This window comes from Nannospalax galili, unplaced genomic scaffold, assembly GCF_000622305.1.
Source record: "Nannospalax galili isolate Female #2095 unplaced genomic scaffold, S.galili_v1.0 scaffold2267, whole genome shotgun sequence".
Lineage (NCBI taxonomy): Eukaryota > Metazoa > Chordata > Mammalia > Rodentia > Spalacidae > Nannospalax > Nannospalax galili.
The window spans coordinates 411083-420038 of NW_008356240.1; the positions used below are offsets into that span (position 1 = coordinate 411083).

Below are 8956 nucleotides of genomic sequence, written 5' to 3' on the forward strand. Positions count from 1 at the left end.
CGTTTGGGCGGGGCCGGGTCTAGAGCTAGTGCTCCTGGGGCCCAAGGAAGGCACCAAGCCGGTGGGGGTGAACAGGGTCAGGAATCAGCAGTGGCTCCCCAGGTGTCTGGGGCCCCAAGACTAGGAATGGCACAGGGCCCAAGCTAGGAGTAGAGAACAGCGGGGGAGATGGAAGGGTGAGCGCCTCTGGCGGAGTCAAGGCGGGCTGCATGGTAGACTTACCCCAAGAGAGGCCTGAGGGCGGGAAAGCGGGCCAGGAGAGTTAGCCAGTGGTGCAGGTCCGGGAAGTAGGGAGAGGTGAGGGCGGGGCCAGGTCCCGTGGAAGCAGTGCTCCTGGGGCCCAAGGAAGGCACCAAGCTGGCCTGGTCAAAAACGATCAGGAAGCAGCACCAGTTCCCCAGGTGTCTGGGGACCCAAGACCAGGAATGGCGCAGGGCCCAAACCAGGAGCAGAGAACAGCGGTAGAGATGGAAGGGCGAATGAGGCTGGGGGAGTCAATGCACGGAAGGCTCCCCGATGGACCCACCCCGAGAGGCCTGAGGATAGGGTAGAAGGCCAGGAGAGTTAGCGGGTGGTGCAGGTCCGGGGGAGCAGAGAGAGGTGAGGGCAGGGCCGGGTCCAGAGGCAGTGCTCCTGGGGCCCAAGGAAGGCACCAAGCCGGTGGGGGTGAACAGGGTCAGGAATCAGCAGTGGCTCCCCAGGTGTCTGGGGCCCCAAGGCTAGGAATGGCACAGGGCCCAAGCTAGGAGTAGAGAAGAACAGCGCGGGAGATGGAAGGGTGAGCGCGGCTGGCGGAGTCTGAGTCACTACTTCTTAAGCAGAGTTTTGGGGTTCCTCCACCTCTCTTGTCCCTCTCAGAACCCGTGTGAATTCTGACTCCCTGGTCCCTCTTCCACATTAACACTGCACAGCACTAGGCCCTAGGTTCTCTCTAAACTGAGTGTGGTGATAGGATTTCCCAGAGCTGTGGTCCGGCTCTCAGCTGTGGTTCACAGTGATAACCATTATCTAGGTGTTACTGAAAAACTTGGAGGTCAAACGTGAGAAAAACCTATTCAAACTGGTTTAAAGACATAAAAGAACCTTTTGTGTAGAAGACCCCCCCCCCCCCGCCACCCCCAAGGGATTCCCATCAAGCAAAATCCAAAGGCCACCTGACTTTAGACACAGTTGGGCTCAGAGTTCTCATTGTCTTCAGGACTTGGGTCTACCTGCTTCCCATGGAAGCAAGGAAACGCAGGTTCAGCCAGCCCCCAGGGCTGACCCCAGAGTGTAGACTTAGCTCCTCACTCTGACAACAGGACCTAGCGCAGACTCTAAATGTGGGAGACTTGCTGCCCTATAGAGGAAACCACCAGAGCCTTCCCAGTTGTGCCCAGTGCTGCCGGCACTACCAGGTACCTCTTCCACTCTGACTAAGGCCTAGCCAGTTCTTGACATGTAGTGATTTTCTACCCTAACAGACTTGACCAGAATGGATACCAGTGACCCCAAGCTTCGACCCCAAGTCCCTGCGTCTTATTCCCCACTCACTTGAGTCAGGCATTCCTGACCTTGACTCTTGTCTGACACCTCCTGGCCTCAATGTGTTCCCCCCACCCCCAGTTTGGTTCTAAGAGCTAGTAATTAATTGGCCTAGTCTGCCTTCTAGATGGGTTATCAACACCTGGCAACTGACCTTGGAGTCACCCTTGGACTCTGCCCAGCTGCCTTGCGGGGCTGAATTTTATCTTTGCTTGTCTTTCTCTGAAACAGATTCTTGGTCTTGTCTGACCACTCACCGTGGCTGTGCAAGACAACTTCATGCCACCTCGGAGCCACCTCAGAGCCACAGATGGTATTGTCAGCAGCCTGGAATTGCCTTTTCCTCCCTCCCCTAGTCTGACATTCTTTTGCAGCACTTTCTCCCATTGGGTCTAAAATGGCAATTGAGGTGCTTTGTCGCCTACATGGAAGTGGAAAGGTGTCCACAATGTCCCCTCCCCTGGCCCAGCACCATCCTGATCCAAGCAGCATGGGACAGTAGCTGTTCATTCCCCGAAGGTGCACTTGGTCCTGAAGGATTGTGTCCTGGGCCGCACTTGGTTCTCTGGGCACCCTGCATTCCTCCCTCTGAAATTGCCATTTGAAGGTTCTCTGTTCGCCCTGGTTAGTCTGCCTTAGCATGCTCTTCTCAGATGTTGGCTGGTACACCCTGCTTCCTTCCAGGACCCCGCTGTTCTGGGGTGGATCTGGGCTGTGTTTCAGGAGACAAAACTCCCTACTCTGACTCCCTCCCCATGCCCAGATGTTCCCTCCCTTGACTTTCTCACTCTCTTCTTTTCCAAAGTCATGGAACTTCCTCAAGTGAGAGAAGGAATGAACCACACTGTGCAGCACCAATTTGTTCCATTCCTCCCCAACTTCAAAGTAAACAGAAGTGCACCTGCCTTAGAGCAAGGCTCAGAATCCGTCACAGGCCTTTATCCCAGTGCCAGTTCTGATCATTTGGGTGTAGCTGACCTGGCTATCACATCTGGGCTAGGGAAGAAAGAGGTATGTGTGATTCTCAGTGTCTGTGTGGATCTGAGTATTTGTCAGCCTATGATCTACCTGCTGTGCATATTACAAGTTAAGAGATATACGCATATACGCATCAGCTTGCCCAATGCCACAGGCTAAACAAGGACAGATTTGGGAATTGAATCCAGTCAAGTTGCTAGGCTTTTCCTATCAGCAACCATGACTTGTCTTTTGAGCTGTAATTTGGTCTCTTATGAGGTCATGTAAGTCCACTTCATGACTGCATGCACGTCTCCCAATCTGTCACATGTTCACTCAGTACTCAGCCATTAATACTTAATCATTTTGTAACACAGCTTAGCTAGGTCAGGCAGTCTTTCACAGAAGGCAAAATGCCCTGAGACATTGCAAGAGAAGCAAGCGCTCTGTAGGTGAGGCCTTAGTCAGGACGCCCCAGGAACACCAGAGGGGGCTCTGCATAAAAACTTGCTGCTTGCTGGGGCCAGTGGGGGATGTTTTCACAGGACAGGGATTGATTCTCAGGATAGTAAAGGGACAGCATCTTGTTTTATTAAATGTCTATTGCTGGCAGGGTAAGTGGTCTGCCTGCTGAGTGGGCAGGGGCCCAATATCACTGTGGGCAATTCTGAGCCAGTCCTGGGAGCTGACATCAAACCAGGAAAGAACACAAATGTTTTTAGCTGACATAGCAGTCTCTCTCTCCTCTCCCTCCCTCCCTCCCTCCCTCCCTCCAGACTAAAATGACACTTCCCTTGTTCCACCTTTACCCCTGACCTCCCCAGCCCCCTTGAGAAGCTGAGGAGACCCAGACTATGGCCCATGTCCCCATGGCCCAGGGTTATTTGCTGAGGTGCTTAGGGGGAGGGATGGGACATTGACTGCTGTGTTTATCTTCTGAGTTTCGAAACTGCCAAATTCGTCCTTTTCCAAAGAACCTTCATTTGTAGGGTTTTTTGTTTTTGTTTTTGTTTTTTTAAAGTAAAAGAAGATTCACTTCAAAAGAGACTACGGAAATGCTGTTTTGACAGCCAATTTTCTTTTTATTATTTTTGAGCATTAGGTTTCTGTAAGCAGGCAGAGGCAGCCAGTTCTTCCATATCCGTGACATTCTTGCTTTCTTCCTGGGTTTTCTTACCTGTCAGGAGGGCAAATAGTATTTCCAGAAACAGATAGCTCCGGATCTTAGATCCTCTCATGTCTTTCTGGGAATGGAGAAGCTGAAAAAGTTTTGTATAAACTTTTATAATCGAATTTTCTGCTGAGGTTTTAGATGACTCTGAGAGTCTCCTGTTCGTGTTGTAAATTAAAGTCACCTAAATTGCTTGCTTCCACTTTTACTAAAATAAAATAAAATTACAATATAGATGTGCATTCTTCTTATGTTATTTTTAAATTTAAAAATAAATGAAAAAGTTAATACACTGGTTGGTTGTCTATGCATGATTTATTTAGTTCTTTAATAAGTTTAGAGTGAACAGCCCCTATATCAAATACAACATTGTAATTTATTGCCTTCTCTTTAGCCTGACTTCCAAACAATAAACTTTTCATGTAGAGCCATAGAATGCTACATGTTTTAAAATAAATAAGTAAATATATAGCTTGTGGAACTAAAGATATTTCAGGAAAAGAAAAACATAAAATGTAACTTAAAATGTCTTATTTGAACATTCAATTTATCTTACAGATATAAATATTCAATTTTAAAACTTTATATTATTTGGATGGGGGAAATGGCACAGTGGGTAAGAGCATTTGCTGCATAAACATGAGGACTTGAGTTCAAATCCCCAGTACACATGTTTTTTTAAAAAAAGCCACCACACAAGCCTCTAAACCCCAGTGCTGTGGGAGGTGGAGACTGAAGGATCAGTGGGGTTTGCTGGCTGTGGACTTCAGGTTCAGTGAAAGGCCGTCTCAAAAGAGTAAGGCAGACAGTGATCGGGAAGGACACCTGATGTTCTGGCCTCCATGAGCACACATGCCTACCTGTACATTCATGGGTACATATACCACACATCTCACACACACACACACACACACATACACACACACACACACACACACAGTACACATCTCACACACACACACACACACACACACACACACACACACACACCCCACAAAGTTTATATTGGTTATCACATTATATAAATCATCCCACTGATGTAAACCCCAAATCAGGTGGTATATAGCTCTTTCTATGCATTTCAGTATTTGATACATTCACTTTATGAAAATCTTTAAGATCATGGGAAGAGGTAACACAGGGCAAAAAACAGGGGGGGAAAGTGACACGTTATGTTACATCCAGTTGACTTTTTCTAAACTTTAAGGTTGAAAAAAAAAAGTTTAAAAAAATTGAGATTTTCCCCCATCCTCTGGTCACTTAAGAAAAAACTAGACAGTTACCTCAGAGGGAAGGGAAGCCTTTAGCAGTGTCCTACACTCCCCCCCTCCGCCCCCCGCCCAGAGGCAGGGTTTTGTTGGCTGGCAGAGTGTGTTTTGCTAGTTATGTCTTTGCTGGTTGATTTAAAACATTAGCTGCAAGTTTTTAATATAGCACTTTCCCGTGAGTCACTGGGCCAAAAGCCCAACCTAAGTCAGGCAACAATCCAAGACAAAAACAAGAAGAATCCAGATAGGAGAAGTCTCTATTAGTGCAACTAAACACTGGTAATTAAGAAAGCCCTAATTCTTTCATGGTTCAAAATCTTGGTCAGAAGCTGGACAAGCAAGGGGGAGAACTCAGAGAATACACTGACAAGTAGCAATGTTGCCAATCAACGCTTGCTGTCCAGAGAGGGTGATAACCAGCTTCGTGTTTCAAAAGGAATTCAATGCACTGTTGACTCAGAGCAGAGCAAGTGGCCAGACTCATACAACTGATTCCTTCTAAGAAAGCAGAAGGTGCAGTTCAGATCATCAGAGGCCCCAGTGACCACATTCTTTCTGCTCTGTGCTGACTTCCTGTTCTGGGACAGGGTGATCTAGATGCTTCTCCCATCCCTCTTCTCTAACTATAGCTAACTGTTCTGGAAATTTTTCAACAGATGGTGACAAGAGCTATCAAAGCTGGGAGGAAATGAAGTATGCTGGTGGGAAGCAGCAAGACCTGGGAAACTGATGCTGTGAGTTCCCTGGCTTTCCTTTTCCTCTCTCTTTCTGACTGGGCTCGGGGGAGGTTTGCAGCTGGAATCACCAAGAGGCACAGGTAAGAAACGTCTTGTTCTCTCGGGCCAAAGTCCTTGGAAAGAGAATTCCCAACAGAGACTCATTCAGAGGCTGCAGACCTCCATTCTTCTTCTTTTTTTTTGGGGGGGGGCAGAGTCTCCCTAGCCCCAACCCACCTGGAACTCACTATGTAGACCAGGTAGGCCTTGCTCTCACAGAGATCTGCTTGTCTCTGCCTCCCAAATGCTGGGATTAAAGGCGTGTGCCACCATGCCTGACAGACCCTTATTCTTACAACCCAAGATCTTGTAGATCAGCCAACAACAGCAGCACCTCTGATCCACAACTGGACATTAGCAAGTGGCCTGTCACCCGAGTAGCAGCAGCGAAGTCCTGGGTCTTCCTCCATCCACTCTGGCATTAGAAGGCTCAGGCCAAGCAGCTAATTCTCCCCTTCACACACAAGTTGCCCAGCAACAGAGTTTGCTAACATGATTGCCACTAAGGAAACAATAGAGAGTAATGTGCTAAGAAAAAATATGATAATGAAATCAAGTAGAACCCTAAAATGTTCAAGAAACCCACAGGAGGGCCAGAAAAATGATGCAGAAGGAAGAACAAACAAAAGCCAATAATGAAATGTTAGACTTAACCCTGACGTATCAACAATGTTCGTAAAGGTAAATGTTCTAAATACGCCACTTGAAATGCAGAGAGGCAGAGTAGATTTTAAAATGTGACCCAGGACTGGAGAGATGGCTCAGCAGTTAAGAGTGCTTGCTGCTTTTCCAAAGGACTCCAGTTTGGTTCCCAACACCCATCTTGGGCAGCTCACAGCCACCTATAACTCCAGTTCTAGGGGTTCCAATGCCCTCCGTGTACACACACACACACACACACACACACACACACACACACACACACATGCACACGCACACAATAAATAAATGTAATAAAAATATAAATCTTAGAAAGCACATAATGATTATAAACAAGAGCCAGAGGACCAGGATGCCTGCTGCATCCATGAAATCCCAACAGTATGGTTGCCTAAACAAGATTTGCATAATGACAATCCTAGCTGACATGCCAATGTGGATGGGTGAAATTTCCAGGAATGAGCCCCTGATAAGTTATCTCATCCCAAGTGGTTGGCCCTAAATACACATTCAAACTTGCACAACAAAATGGACTCAATAGGTTGTTTACATATACATATATACCTATGTGTCTTTCTGTCTGAATGTGTGTGGGGGTGTGCAACAATAAAAATTAAAGACGAGGTCTGGAAATTGAAAGGGTGGGGGGAACATGTAAGGATTTGGAGAAGGGAGAGAGAGGGGTGGATATGATGTAACTACAGCACTCATGTATAGTTCTTTATGTACAAAATTCTCAAAAATATAAAAAACTTAATATTATTAAAAGTGAGTTGGACTGGAGAGATAGCTTAGTAGTTAAGAGCACTTATGACTCTTCTAGAGGACCTGGGTTCAGTTCCCAGCACCCATATGGCAGTTAACAACTGTGCTTAATTCTAGTTCTAGGGAGTCTAACATCCTCTTCTGGATTCCAGGGGTACCAGACACACATGTGGTACACTTACGTACATGCAGGAAAAACACTTATACGCATAAAATAAAAATAAATCAAATATTTTTAAGTGACTCAATTATATAATGTTTCCAAGAAACTCACTTCAAATTCCATGAATTAAGTAGACTTACAGCAAAAGAATGGAAAAGGAGGCACATGCAAATACCAGTTAAAAAGAAATATGAGTGGCTGTATTATCAAAACAGTACAGGGCAAAGAAAGTTACCATAGTGAGCCCCAAGGTCCTTGCAGACAATATGATCTGCCAGGCAAAGAGGGGTGCTATAAAATGGCAAAGGATCAATCCACTGAGGAGATGGAGCTATCTTGTGAACCAAACGCTAGAGCTTCTCTTGTGTGAAGCAAAAACTAACCTGAATGAAGAAATGTACGAATCCACAGTTGTGGTTGGGCCATCAAACTCCTTTGTCTCTGCATTCAGAGCTTCTAAGAACTAGAGAGAAAATCTGCAAAAACATAGAACTCAACAGCACCACCAACTCACAGAACTTAATTGACACTCGTCATAATCTGTTCAACAGCAGCAGAATACAGTCTTTAAAAAAAATCCTTTTATTAATTCTTTGAGAATTCATACATGCATTCAATGTATTTTAATCATACTCAGCCCCTCACTCCTCCCCTTAATTCCTTCCAGGTCTACCCCCTCCCACCTTTGTGTACTTTTAAAAATAATTATTATAACCCACTGAGTGCAATTTGTGAAGAGATCCATTGGAGCATGGTCAACCTAGCAGGGACCACAACCTTAAAGAAAACTGATTTCCCTTCCCCCAGAAGCCATCGACAGTCAATAGCTCTTCAGTTAGGGGTGGGGTCTTGTGTGCCCCTTCCCCATCTGTATTAGTCACTTTTCTATTGCTGTGATAGAAACACTAAACAAAGTAATTTATAAAAGGAAGAGTTTATTTGAGCTTATGGTTCCAGGGGAATTACAGTCCATTATGGCAGGGAGGCATGGTGTCTGGAGGTAGCTGGAGCAGGAGCAGTAAAAGTTAAGCTCTGCATCTTCAAGCAGGCACAGGACGCAAGAGAGTGACTGGAGATCCGGCAAGGCTTAAGTACTCTCTAAGCCCATCCCTCAGTGATGTGCTTTCTCCAGGATAGCCATACCTTCTAAGACCTCCCAAAAAAGTGCCATACTTGGAGCCTATGGGGGACATTTTAATTCAAACCACCACACCATTCATGCTGGAATGTTGACTGGCTTGACTTTGTACAGGTCTTGTGCAGGCAACCACAGCTACTATGAATTCATAGGTGAAGTGGTCTTGTCATGTCCAGAAGGCAGTTTTGCTTTTCTCTTTTACCTCTGGCTCTTAAAATGTTCCCACCCCACTCTTCTGCCATGGTCCCTGAGCCCTTTGGGGGAGGGAGTGTGATATAGATGTCCCATTTGTGACTGAGAACAGAATACATAGCCTTGAAAGGCCCATGAAATAATCACCAAACTGGGATGCATCTTAGGTCATAAAACATTAATGGGACATGACTCAGCAAGGAAAGCACTTGCCACATAAGCACAAGGACCAGAGTTTGGATGTCCCAAGATATGGCGGCCCAGCTGTCATTCCAGGGCATGGGAGAAGAAAGACGATCTAAGAGCAAGCTGGCTAGCTACATTTACTGAGTGAAGGAGCTC

At 46.2% G+C, this 8956-nt stretch overlaps 1 long non-coding RNA gene across 17 annotated transcripts in view; it reads left to right on the forward strand.

The window, feature by feature from the left end:
* The window catches only part of LOC103750961, a 246128-nt gene that overhangs the window by 154333 nt on the left and 82839 nt on the right, over positions 1–8956 (forward strand). For 13 of the 17 annotated variants that reach the window (XR_607996.3, XR_003847177.1, XR_003847176.1 and 10 more), the window contains one exon: positions 5577–5654. This is a non-coding gene — a long non-coding RNA (uncharacterized LOC103750961). Of the gene's footprint in view, positions 1–1755; positions 1838–2329; positions 2536–5576; positions 5655–8956 lie in introns of all 17 variants that reach the window. The other 4 variants (XR_003847174.1, XR_003847171.1, XR_003847172.1 and 1 more) reach the window with 3 other exon arrangements.